Genomic DNA, 14,387 nt, shown 5'->3' with positions numbered 1-14,387 from the left:
TTAGCAAATTCCCTGGCGGTCCAGTGGTTAGGACTCAGCGCTTTCACTGCCAAGGGCCTGGGTTCGATCCCTGGTCAGGGAACTAGGATCCCACAAGCTGCCTGGTGTGGCCCAAAAAAAAATTCTTTGAAGAATTAAAAAGCTTAATCAGACCACTCATTCATTTAAACATTTATTTCCTTGTGTGAGTATGTAAAATTATTTGAAATAATTACATAACTGCCAGTCATTGTCATCCTAATTGTCATTCAGTTCTTGTGTTCTGTTTGCAACCCTGAGTAAAATGTTCTATTTGTAACTCTATGAGTAAAGGCCTCAGTTGCTAGCCCGGCTACAACCAGGGAACTTCATCAAAAATCAAATACCACTGAGTGCCTCTGATTATGCTGGCCCAAAACTCCGTACACACCAAAGTTCTAGTTGTTTACTTGTTTGTTGTCAGTTTTTCACACCGTAGTGTGAGCTCCACAGGGTGTATTTTAGTCACCACTGTATCTTAAGTGCATAAAATAATGTGTCACATAGTAGATGCTAGTAAATATTAATAACTCAATCCTTGACCACTGAAAATGCAATTTCTTCCCTACTCATAGCTACAGCCTACATCTAATCTTCATCCAGACTACTCAAACAATAAAAATCTTCAATTCCAATATTCTCTCAAGAAGACCTCTTATTATTTTAATAGCCTGTTTACTGATGTATTCCTTCTGTTCTTCTAGACTTTTGACACTTTTCTTTTTTTCAATCTCTGTTATTTCCTGGCCTTATTTGCCAGTCACTTCAAGAATTCTCAACTCCCATTCCCCTTTGTCTTTCAGTTACGTCCACTCTTTAAATTTACTCTAAACCACTTAAAATAGACTTTGGAGTTAGTTAAGCTTCAGTTCACCATTTGCTACCTATGTGCCAAGTTATTTAACCTGGCCATGTTTAATCTTTTTTGAGTCTCATTTTGTTCTTTGTGCTCTAAGCATTGTTATGAAAATTAAATGAGATTATGGTAACCAGATACAATTGCCTATAAGTAATGAAAACCCTTATTAAATAATAATAAAAAGTCCAGGTGCAGAGTCACTCTAGGTCTGGTTGATTTAGCAGCTCAACAATACATGAGGTATCCATATTTTTTTCATCTTTGCCCTCTGCCATCCTCATCATGTGGCTTAGTGCCCCTAATGATTGCATAATGGTTGCCACAGTTCCCAGTGTTATGCAGGCATGATTGTAAAGTGGAAAAAGAAAGTTTCTTCCCTTTAAAAACAAGGAAACACTACTACCTCCTTCCTCTCGTTGCTCATTGGATTAACGTTGTGCTGCTCAGAGCTGAATCACTGGCTTACTCCAGCAAGTATCATACTTGGTTTTGAATAATTAAGATTCAACTCCTGAGGCTGAGAGGCCTTACCTTATTAGTAATAGTTATCATTACTACTATATTTGTAAATCTTAGGACTCTCTCCTTGGACCCTTTTTTTTTCTATCTACATTCAATCTAGTATACTCTCCTTTAGTCTTGTGGTTTTAAAGTTCACCTCTACTGATATTTTGTCTTCCCTCTGTACTGCCTCTATTAATACCAAACTCATCCAAATGCCTATTGGACATTACCATTTATAAGCTTAACTGGCGTCTTAAACTTAATATGTCCAATATTGAACTCTCCAATTTCCTCCTGTAGCTCTTCTGTCTTCCTATTTTAGTAAATAGCAATTCTGTTCTTTTAGCTTGCTGAAGCTGAAAAACATTGAGGTCATTACTGATTTCTCTCACATTCCACATCTGATTCATCAGAAAATCCTATTGACTCTACCTTTAAGATAAAGTAGGACCTTCACTGCTACATCATGGTCCAAATCACCTGAACTATTATTGCAATACATTCTTAGTCTTCCATCCTTGCCCGCCATGCTTCTCTACTCCAGATGCCAGAGTAATCCCATCATTTTTCTGCATAAAACTCTCCAGTGGCTTCTCACCTTCCCTCAACTCAAGTCAAAGTCTTTAGTGGCCTGCACGGCTATACACGATCTAGACATCTATTATTTCTCTGACCATTTCCCAATCCCTTCCCCACCCCTACCCCATCATTCTTAAATAACCAAACCTCAAAGATACCTGGCATTCTCTCACCTCTAAGCTTTTGAATGACCCCCACATATGTATATAGCTTTTCCCTTTTCCTCTTTCAGGTCATGGTACAAATGTTTATTTTCTCTGTGAAGCCATTTCTAGCCACCCCATCTAAAATTTTAATTCTCTTATTTCCCTTTCCTACTTTATTTTCCTTAGTACCTACTACCATCTAACATTACATATAGTATTTTTTTAATATTTTTAATTATTAAAAAATCTTTAAAATTATATCTTCTTCATTATAATGTAAAGTATATGAGGCAGGAATTTTTGTTCATCTTTTATCCCCAGTACCTAGGAAGGTGCCTTGGCATATGGAAAATCCTTAATAAAATGTTTATGAAGAAATGAATAAAATGAATATTGATTCATCTTATCATGGTTTCTGGTTTTGGCTAGGTCCTCAGTGAGATTTAGTAATCCTTTACTTGTTTCTGATTAGTTTCCTTCCTAGTTCACTTAACTGCTATGTCAAACCATTACCATTCTGTGTCAAATGCCCTACTTTTATTCTCAACTCCTTAGTTGCAGATGTCCTTTTTAAAAAATTTTAAGAGGATTGATAGCATCTATAAACTTTTTAGTCTTCCTAGTCCTCTTGCCTTCAAATTTATAATTTTTTCCTTATTTATTTTCTCTTAATCTCAGAGCCCTACTTCTTATTTTGTTCAAATTTCATCTATTTCCAATCTTGGCACCAAACCCTCCTCCCTCCTATTTCCTCTGAGACCTTAATTAAACAATTATTTCATTTCTTATGTATTTATATATATATATATATCTCATTTTCCTCTCTATATTTTTTCCTCTCGACCATCTTTTTTTTTTTTTTTTTTTTTTTTGGCTGCATTGGGTCTTTGTTGCTGCACGTGGGCTTTCTCTATCTGCAGCGAGCAGGGGGATACTCTTCATTGTGGTGTGGTGGCTTCTCTTGTTACAGAGCATGGGCTTCAGTAGTTGCGGTGCGTGGGCTCAGCAGTTGTGGCTCGCAGGCTCTAGAGCGAAGGCTAAGTAGTTGTGGCGCACGGGCTTAGTTGCTCTGTGGCATGTGGGATCTTCCCAGACCAGGGATCGAACCCATGTCCCCTGCATCGGCAAGCGGATTTTTAACCACTGCGCCACAAGGGATGTCCCTCACTTGACCATCTTAAAACTTTCTTTATCCCTACTTTATTACAACTCTCTCTTCTTCCCTCAGATGACTTTCTTTAAAAGCTTAAATTTACTATTCTATTTTCATATCTCTCTTATTGTTCAATTCACTGGATTCTGGCTTTTGCTTTCATTGCCCACAATTCCATCTACATCATAGGATTGTTGTGAAAGATTAAATGAGGTTATATGTATTAAGTTTTAGAATAATGCTTGCACATAGTTAATGTTTGAGTGCTTACTATGATTAGCTATAACTACTGAAACAAAAATCATTCTCACTCTAGTGGGTACTTTTCTATCACCCTTCTTGACTTTCCTATATCCTTCATGAAACACTGTCCTCCTTTTGGTTTCGGGACACCAGTGATATCAAGATGTTTTCAGCTCCAAGTAACAGAATTTCTTTAACAATAAGACCAATGATAGATGGTTCTCATATTGATTAAGGGATGCAACAACACTATCAAGGACCCAGGCTCTTGCTTTCTTTGTACTCTAGCATTCTCACTGTGTCACAGATGTTTACCTTCAGGATTGTAAGATAGCAAGCACCGTAGTTTAATCATCCCAAAGCAGAAAGGCAGTCGGTGCTGGGGTTTCTCTGGGGTAGGTATCTCTTTATGGGGAAGACAGTCTCCCCCAGAGTTCCCCAAAGCATTTCACTTACATCTCATTGGCCACCCCTACCCCAGTCACTGGCAAAAGGAAATGTGATTACTGTGATTGACTTAAACTAACCATGAGTCATTCCCCAGGGGCTGGCGGAGGCACTGACCTTCCTTGAGTTCATTACTCTATTCTGGAAGAAACTAGATATCTGTTATCCAGAAAGAAGACAGGAATGGCTTTGTGGTTCATAATCAATAGTGTCTGCCATACCATTCTCACCTGGTTGATCTCTGATTGTTCCTTCTTAGTGTTTTTCATTTTTTCCTCTTGATTGATGTGTCCCCTAAATGCTGGTATCCCAAAGTTCTGGCTTTGATTCTTTCAAAAATTATTCTTCTACCCTTTAAAATAACACCTGTGTTATGATCTTTTCTAAATCTTTATCTCCAGCTAAAACTTCTTTCCTAAACCCCAGTTTAGAATATCCGACTGTCTCCTGGACATCTTCATCCACATTCAATTCAATTGAATATTGTTGTGCTAGGTTTTTAGGAGTCAAAAAGTAAATAAACCTTGCCCTGTATGATCTTACATTATAGTTGGAACAAGTTATTCCAACACAGGTAGTAATTAGGAAGGCAGTTTTATCAAGCAATAAAATTTTCCAAGTATAGAAGTAGCATAGGGACTTCCCTGGTGGCACAGTGGTTAAGACTCTGCACTCCCAGTGCAAGGGGCCTGGGTTTGATCTCTGGTCAAGGAACTAGATCCCACATGCATGCCACAGTTAAGAGTTCGCATGCCACAGCTAAGACCCGGCACAACCAAATAAATTAAAAAAAAAAAAAAAGAAGTAGCATAGGTGAAGAGGTTATAGGAAACTAAATGGAACTCATCTTTTCTTCAAATGTACTCTTCCTATATTCTATACTTTAATTAGTAGCACAACTCTGCATACCTTTGGCCTAATGGTTAGGATTCCGGGCTTTCACTGATGTGGCCTGGGTTCACTCCCTGGTCAGGGAAGATCTCGCAAGCCGCATGGCCAAAAAAAAAAAAAAACAACAACAAAGGGGCTTCCCTGGTGGCGCAGTGGTTGAGAGTCCGCCTGCCGATGCAGGGGACGCGGGTTCGTGCCCCGGTCCGGGAAGATCTCACGTGCCACGGGGCGTCTGGGCCAGTGGGCCATGGCTGCTGAGCCTGCGCATCCGGAGCCTGTGCTGCGCAACGGGAGAGGCCACAACAGGGAGAGGCCCGCGTACCGCAAACAAACAAAAAGAAAACGAAGAAGAAACCAGGGCAATCTAAAATCCTTCCAAATCCCCCACATAAAGTTGGTTGGCAAATTGTATGTATTCTACCTCTATTAAATTTGCCCGTTTGTCTTTTTATATCATAGTCATCATACTTTAGGTCCTTGTAATTTCTCATTTCATTGAATTATTCGCTCAGTAAAAGTTAATTGAACAGCAATGTATAACAAGGCTTTATACTAGGAAAATGTTCTAAAAAAAAGAGAAAAACCCCAAAAAACAAAAAACTGGGTTGTAGGGAGGCTACAACCCAGTGAGTAGGGCATAAGCAAGCAGATGGTTATGTAGTTGTGATAAGTGGTAGAGATACTGAGAAAAATGTGGGAACTTGTGTTCAGCGGAACCTAACCCAAGTTGGGATCAGATTTGCCCAGTTAGAGACTGAGTCTCCAAGTAGTACTAAGCTGAGTATGGAGTGGGGAAGAGGGAAATACACACATACATACACACCCCACTCAATTTATACATACCAAAGAAATATTACTTTAAAGACATTATTTTGGGTGACTGTGTAGTTTTCATTTTGCTGTTGCTTAAAAATAATTTTTTAAATGATCATAATTAATTTAGATTATCAGTAGTAGTACATACAGTTGATCCTTCATATTCACCAGTTCTTTACTTTCAAATTTGCCCAATCACTAAAATTTATTTGTAACCCTGAAATCCAGGGTGCTTTATTGGCCATTTGCACATGCATGTGCATGAGCTGAGCAGCAAAAAAAATTTGTCTTATATTCCCAGCTGATATCCAACAAGGCAGTGCTTAGCCTTATTTCAGCTCTCTTTAACAAGTCTTTGTAGTCTATTTAGTGCAGTTTTGCATTTTTTGCATTTTCGTGCCTTTTTTTTTTGGTGATTTTACTGTTTAAAGAGATGTTTGAATGTGGTGCTGAAGTGCTGTCTGACGTTCCTAAGCGCAAGAAGTCTGTGATGTGCCTTATGGAGGGAATACATGTGTTAGATAAGCTTCATTCAGGTAGGAGTTACACTGCTATTTGACCATGAGTTCAGTGTTATAATAAATAAAGTGTCTTCATTACAGAAATAAATGGGAAACAAGGTTATGTGTTCATGAGTTGACTTAACCCAGCATTTCCCTTAGGGGCAATGATTCAGTATTTGCTAAAATTCAGCATTCACGCAACTTTATAGAATATAAATATGTTAAATAATGAGACAGGATAAATTTGACTTTGGGAACCAGCCAAAGTCATTTATGGCCAGGAGTGATGAGTTAGATGGTCAAGCTGAACAATATAGAGGTATGATTAGAGGTATGATTAGTTCTGTTAGATTCCAATGAGAAATTGGGGATAGGCAAATATAATTTAAAAACTGCATGACTCAGCTCAATGGCATTAATATTAATCACTATATTGATATGGAGACTTTTATTCTATAAACATATATGGGGTGCCAATGTTCCAGCTACAATCTGAGCACTGTGTTTTTCTATCTTTGCAATGGGAATAAAAAAGCAAGACTAATTTTAATTGGAATGACCATCTAGATTCCTACAAGGTACTAAGATCCGTTCTTTATATTCTTTACATTTGCAGTATGCGGTTTTCTAAAATTGTAGTTAAAATAAAAATTGAAACCATTTTACCCCCCATTTACAAAATTTATCCTTTTGATTTAAGAGAAAAGCAAATTGTTTTTTCGCAAGCTAATAAAACTCTGAGTTGTGTCTAAATCAGTAGTTTCCAAACTTGAGTGTCCATTAGTGTCACACTAAGGGGTGGGGGTGGGGTTTAGGTCTCATCAAAAATGGAGATGCTGAGACAGCGTGCCCCTCTCGATAAACATCTCACTTCACTACCCTAAGTTTTCTAATATATTCCCCTTAGCGAACATGCCCAGGTTGAGAATTTTAGTTTACAAGTTTTATTTTACCATCAGCCAGGCTGATGTTTTATAAGCTTAAGTGTTTACAGTGAAAACTTTTTTTTTTTAATTTGCTAGATATAACAAAATTTTATTGTGTTCACTGCTGCTTTAGCCTGCCCTCTCCCTCCAGTTAAAGGATAATTTGTATAAAGCAGGGGTTGGCAAACATTTTCTCTTAAGGGCCAAACAGTAAATTTTTAGGCTTTGTGGGCCACACAGTCTGCTACAACTACTCAACTCTGCCACTGTATGGGAAAAGCAGCAATAGACAATAGGTACTATTTTATGTTTATATTGTATGGGAAGGGATCATGACTTAGACTGTTTTGATCTCAGTAACTGTTGCCTTTACTTGCTGATTTAGCCTAATAATAAAAGGCTATATTTTAAAATATTAAAAACTCAAACATTAAAACCCATCCACTTAAATTATTCTTGAAATCCTACTTTTTCTTTTACCTATAAATGTCCTCCTTTAAGCAATTACAGTACTTTGGGCTCATTGTATTTGGAGTTAGGCAGTCGATGGCCTAATTTTATAGCAGTTGGTGGATACTATACAACAAGTTGGCTTATTTTATACATGTGCTAATACTTAATATTTGGTACATAGCAATAAAGTCTTTGAATCATATTTTAGTCTCCACAGTAGCAGAGGTTTAATTATTTATGCCTTCACAGGTGCAACGTATTATAAAGATATTTCATACTTAAGGTTAGGTACTGATTTAAATTTAAAATAAATCATTTTAGGGACTTCCCTGGTGGTCCAGTGGTTAAGACTTCCAGGGGGCATGGTTCAATCCCTGGTTGGGGAAGTTCCGCATGCCATGCAGCACGGCCAAAAAAATAAATCATATTATTGAGTTGTAAACAGTTGGAGAGCTAAACAAACTTGCGAGATAATCAGTTTATTGCAATCTTGCCTAAGAGCCTAACAGTTTGGCGAAACAGCAGCTTATCCTCTCCTTTCCTGCTTTACCTCTGGGCTACAATCATTTTTTTTTCCCTCTACTACTTGTCTTACCCTGAGGAGCTGTTGGTTTCACTTTGGCCACAGAGTGCTCTCCTCTCTGGCCAGCCAGTTAAGTTTTCCAGGTGATTCTGATGCCTTCCCTAGCTACTTGTGAGAGGAGAAACTTTAGAAAAGACTAAAGTGAAAATCTCATAAATTCCTCATTTCCCAGTGTTGCTTTTACTTTCAACACTGTGAAAGCATATACTGAGTGAGCATGTGTAAATAGAACCATCCCCACTACTTTACCCTAAAAGTAAAGTATTACTTTGAAAAAGTCCTCACAAAAAGTCCTTTTTTTGCAGATGAAAAATGGGATGTTTTGTTTTTCAACTTTACTAAGATGTAATTGACAATATTGTAAGATATTTAAAGTGTGCATTGTGAAAATTTGATATATGTATACACTGTGAAAGGACTTCTCCCCTCTAATTGAAACATCCATCACCTAACATATTTATCTTTTTTTTTTTTAGCCGTGCCCCACAACTTGTGGGATCCTACTTCCCCAACCAGGGATTGAACCTGGGCCCTCAGCAGTGAGAACTTGGAGTCCTAACCACTGGACTGCCAGGGAATTCCCTCTATCTTTTTTAAAATATATAATGCTTCACGAATTTGCGTGTTATCCTTGGGCAGGGGCCATACTAATCTTCTCTGTATTATGCCAATTATATGTACAGCTGAAGTCAGCACTGGAATACTATTTTATGAGTAAAAATGAACTTTTTAAAAATTTTATTTTATTTTATTATTTTATTTTTTTGCGGTACGTGGGCCTCTCACTGCTGTGGCCTCTCCCATTGCGGAGCGCAGGCTCCGGACGCGCAGGCTCAGCGGCCATGGCTCACGGGCCCAGCCGCTCCATGGCATGTGGGATCCTCCCGGACCGGGGCACAAACCCGCGTTCCCTGCATCGGCAGGTGGACTCTCAACCACTGCGCCACCAGGGAAGCCCAAATTTTATTTTATTTTTGGCCATGCAGCATGGCTTGTGGGATCTTAGTTACCTAAGCGTGGAGTCCGAACTACTGGACCACCAGGGAATTCCCAGAAATGAACTTTTCTTTATTATTCATCTGTTAAGATTTGGTTTTCCCTAAATATGCATGTCAGAGATGTGTATGTATGATATACTTAAGTTTATAGGTTAAGGTTTCTGAAAAGTTGGATCATAGCACTGGGAATTGGAAGGAACCTCTAGATCTACACTGTCTAATACAGTAGTCACTAGCCACATGAAGGCAAGTGCCTGAAATGTGGGTGTCTGAACTGAGATGTTGTGTAAGTGTAAAATTCACACTGGATTCTGAAGACTTAGTACAAAAAAAAGAATTGTAAAATATATCTTACTGATAATTTTTTATTGACTACATGTTGTAGTATATGATATCTTAGATTTATTGAGTTAAATATATACATTATTAAAATTTCACATTTCTTTTATTAAAATGTGGATTATAAAAATGTTTCAGTAACACATGTGGCTTGCATTTGCAGCTCACTTTATTTGTAGCTCGCTGCTGGACAGCACTACTCTAAGTTATGTGATCTTTCAACATAATCAAATACCAATTTACAACACCTATTTAAAGTGACCTAGAAACTCTATAGTTTCTTTTGGCTTTCTGATTAAATATTGAAAAATATTGTACAGACACTTTCTTTTTTTTTATTAATTAAAAAAAATGTGGGGGGGGGCCACACTACGCGGCATGCAGGATCCCAGTTCCCCCACCAGGGATTGAACCCACACCCCCTGCAGTAGAAGTGCGGAGTCCCAACCACAGGACCACCAGGGAAGTCCCAGAACACTTTAATTCTAAGATGTTAGGAAAGTATGAGATTAGCTCACTGTATATTCATTAGTCCTGTGGTAAGCTTTTCAGTAACTTCTTATAAAAGAGGGTTAGAAAGAAGGGCAAGTTATTATTGGGCTATTTTATTAGGAAACTTTTTAATATCACCACAGAATAAAATCAGTTCTACACTCCCCAAAAAGGAAATGCTTTTTTAAAAAGCAGAAAATATTTCTTATGCCTGGGTATCTCCAGATAACTCTAGTATTTTTTATAAAATGATTAAAGCAGTTTTATTTATTTTAAAGGCATGTACTTTAAAAATTTGTTTTAATATTATTTTAAATCTTTTTTTGGGTAAATACTGTTAAATTGGTCAGATTGAATGTGTAAATTCTATTATAGTGCTTTGTGCCAGGAAAAGTATTGTCAAATCAAGCAATGAAGGACTTCCCTGGTGGCGCAGTGGTTAAGAATCCACCTACCAATGCAGGGGACACAGGTTCAAGCCCTGGTCTGGGAAGATCCTACATGCCGTGGAGCAACTAAGCCCGTGCGCCACAACTACTGAGCCTGTGTGCCAAGAGCCCATGCTCCACAACAAGAGAAGCCACTGGAATGAGAAATGAGAAGCCCATGCACTGCAATGAAGAGCAGTCCCCACAATGCAGGGGACATGGGTTCGATCCCCGGTCCGGGAAGATCCCACATGCCGTGGAGCAACTAAGTCTGTGTGCCACAACTACTGAGCCTGCGTGCCACAACTACTGAAGCCTGCGTGCCTAGAGCTCATGCTCCACAACAAGAGAAGCCACCTCAGTGAAAAGCCTGTGCACCGCAACAAAGAGTAGCCGCCGCTCACCACAACTAGAGAAAGCCCGTGTGCAGCAACGAAGACCCAACAAAGCCATAAATTAATAAATTTGAAGTACACATATAGTACACCAAAAATTTTAAATAATTAAATAAATAAAATACACAGAGAAGACTGGCACAAGAAAAAAAAAGCAATGACACAGAATCAAAACTTGGGAATTACTAATATAACTATAGTGATTAAAGTACTGGGAAATTTAGGCGGTATAGACAGTATTCCAAGGCGAATTATGATTGATAAAGCTCTTCTTCCTATCAACTTTTTAGGTTAGTTCGACATCTTTTACTGGTGCTCTTGGAAGCTTACAAATATTAATGACATTTTTTACCTTAATAGAATTAATTTCACTACCTTAATAAGACAACTAAAAAAGTAATTTCACTAGCTTCAAAGTAAATTGGCACTTAAGAAATGAAGCAAGGTTTTAAATAAAGTTTATTTCAAAGACCTAACAAGTTAGCACTTTTTTTTTTTAGCACTTTTTGAAGAACATGAACGAGCAGTCATTAAGTAAAAAAGTGACATTCAAAACTTTCAGCAATCTGACCGTAACTTTTATCTGTCAGCTTCCTAAATCATACGATTTAATCTGACCACTCTTTTTGCTGTATCAAATGATTTTATGCTTTTTGCTTCTGGGCTTTGAGTTCTTGGTCCAAATCACAAACCCTCCCCCTTCCTCTCTTTCTTTCTAAATTGTATCAATCTTTCAAGATCCTCACTTTTTTTTTTTTCTGAAACCTTTCCCATCCCCACCACTCTGCCCAAAATGAGCATATAATTAACATTTGTATAGTATTTTACTTTTCATAAAGCCCTTTCCATATTGTCTCATTCTATATGTCAGTCTAATGAGGTGGATGATGTTATTCATTTTGGAGAATAAGGGAATAATACCTGATTTTTCCAGAACTTTGTATAAACGCTGAGTAGCAAAACTAAGAATACTGGAACCAAATCCTCTCATTCCAAGTTTGATGCTCTTTCCTCTGTGCCTCAATGGTCCCTTTACTCCTATAATAGTTACATAACACCTATTTGGCCTTTAATTGTTTACTGTCTTTGTATCAAACTAATTTGATTGTCAGCTATAGATTTGAAGGGATATGTACAGATTTGTACATGGGGAATGGGAATAAATGGAAAAGATGATGAGAGCTGAATACACCTCGATAATAGAATCAAAGAGGTCATTAAGAACTCCTTACCAGGCCATTTGCTTTTCTGAAAGCATTATATTTTTTAAAGTATGATACCCAGACTTTCTTCTTTTCCTCTAGCCAAAATAACTACCTACCCTAGTGCCAAAATTTTAGTATAATTTTTAAAAGGGAGCTAAAAAGAGAGGGCTTCCCTGACCACCCTGGCTAAAGTAGCCACTTTCCATCTCTGTCTTAGCAACATTTAAAATTTTTCTTTAAGGTACTTCAAATTATCTGAAATTTTATTATTTATTTTTTAACTTGTTTATTGGTTGTCTTCTGCCACCAGAATATTAGTTGAATGAGAGCAAGGATATTGTCTGTCTAGTTTATAGCACATAGTATGCACTCAGTAAACATTTGCTGAATGATTGAGATACTTTATTAATGGAGAATGTTCCCTATGGTCATAGCCATCAGATACTATAAAATGGGCACTCACATGCTATTATTGACTGCCTAATTCCAAATTCAAGTCCAAATTACTGTAGTTACCCAAAGAAGGACATTTATCGTTAAGAAAAAAGACAGGGTTTCCAGAACAGTTTAATTTTAAGTAGATGGCATTTAATGACTTAAAGACACTTGCCTTAAGTTTGCTTTTTCTGTTTTGTAAACGTGGATGGAGTAAGAAATGAATCTTTTCAAAAATTTTTAATTTTTTTCCCTAAAGTTAAAGTTGCATTTGTAACCATGACAAAATTTTTAGGTTTTGTAACTTATGCTCAAAATTTGAAGCCTTTCCACAGGAATGAGAATATAGAATCTAAGTTCCAAACTAGCAGTCAAGCAATTTGCTATAAGAAATCTATGATAATGATTCCTCAGTGCTGGAAGGAGTTTTAGGAAAGTATAAAATGTAGAGGTAAAATATATTCTATTATTAGATGGCCATAGTTTGATTATATGTAATTATTTAGGTATTATCTAAAACGCAGGCCAAATATTAGGACACCAGCCTGGTAGTACTCCTTATGTTAATATTGGAACAATGTCTATTTAAGTATTGTTTAAAATATCTTAACTCAGGCTTCCCTGGTGGTGCAATGGTTAAGAATCTGCCTGCCAGTGCAGGGGACACAGGTTCAAGCCCTGGTCCAGGAAGATCCCACATGCTGCGGAGCAACTAAGCCCGTGTGCCGCAGCTACTGAGCCTGAGCTCTAGAGCCCATGAGCCATAACTACTGAACTCATGTGCCACAACTACTGAAGTACGTGCGCCTAGAGCCTGTGCTCCACAACAAGAGAAGCCACCACAAGGAGAAGCCCGCACACCGCAACGAAGAGTAGCCCCCGCTCACCGCAACTAGAGAAAGCCTGCACGCAGTAACAAAGACCCAACACAGCCAAAAATAAATAAATAAGTAAATTTTAAAAAAAATTTAAAAATATCTTAACTCACTATTAAATTGCTAGCCATTGAAAAGCTCTTTGAAATCTTATCACTACTTTCAATATCAGATGTGTGTGCATATATATAGATTACATATGGGAAAGCATACGGAAGTGTTTGATAAACTGTAAACTAATATATAACTGTTATTATTACAGAGAAGACATAGCACAGTTTTGTTGTTGTTGTTGTTTTTTGCGGTACGTGGGCCTCTCACTGTTGTGGCCTCTCCCGTTGCGGAGCACAGGCTCAGGACGCGCAGGCTCAGCGGCCATGGCTCACGGGCCCAGCCGCTCCGCGGCATGTGGGATCCTCCCAGACCGGAGCACAAACCCGTGTCCCCTGCATCGGCAGGCAGACTCTCAACCACTGCGCCACCAGGGAAGCCCCACAGTTATTTTTTTAATACTAAGAGACTAAAATTCAGTGGTGAAGGTCTGAAAAGGGAACATGACAAGGGGCATGATCTTAGAGGATGCCTGCCTGAGTCCTTTGGGGGTGATTCTGGTAGTTACTCTAATGCATTATACCAAGTAAAATTTCCTCAGTAAAGAGAGATGATTGGTCAATAGACCTTCAAGTGGTAGCAGAATAGCTTAAAATAGCAAAATAGCTTAAAATAATGAAAACAACTTATATGTATACGTCATTATATAAATTTTAGTGCTTTCATGTGTATTATTTGATTCTCACAATAACATGTGTGAGATAGGAATTCAAAGAAATTAAATGATTTGCCTAAATTACCTACTAAATGGCAGAGCTGAGATTAGGAACCAAGCATTGAAATGCTTAAGTCTTTATTTATTATTTAACTTATACTTTAGACATTTGTAGCCCCTTTATGCTAGTCCACTAGTAGGAATTGAAGATTCAGTGATAAATAATAGTTTTCCCTAGGCATCTTTCAAGTAATATAGTACGATTGAGGTATATAAGGCAGCAACAGAAATCAAGGCTGGAGGGATTTTCTGACTCTCAAATCAAAGATATAT

The 14,387-nt window shown here is 37.8% G+C and overlaps 1 protein-coding gene across 4 annotated transcripts in view; it reads left to right on the top strand.

Moving 5' to 3' along the window:
• Positions 1–14,387, top strand: part of DNAJB4 (DnaJ heat shock protein family (Hsp40) member B4) — a 41,405-nt gene that overhangs the window by 9,012 nt on the left and 18,006 nt on the right. The window lies entirely within an intron of this gene.

This window comes from Leucopleurus acutus, assembly GCF_964270905.1.
Source record: "Leucopleurus acutus genome assembly, chromosome: 2".
Lineage (NCBI taxonomy): Eukaryota > Metazoa > Chordata > Mammalia > Artiodactyla > Delphinidae > Leucopleurus > Leucopleurus acutus.
Note: the sequence above shows the minus strand (reverse complement) of the source record. Positions and strands in the feature narration are given on the sequence as shown.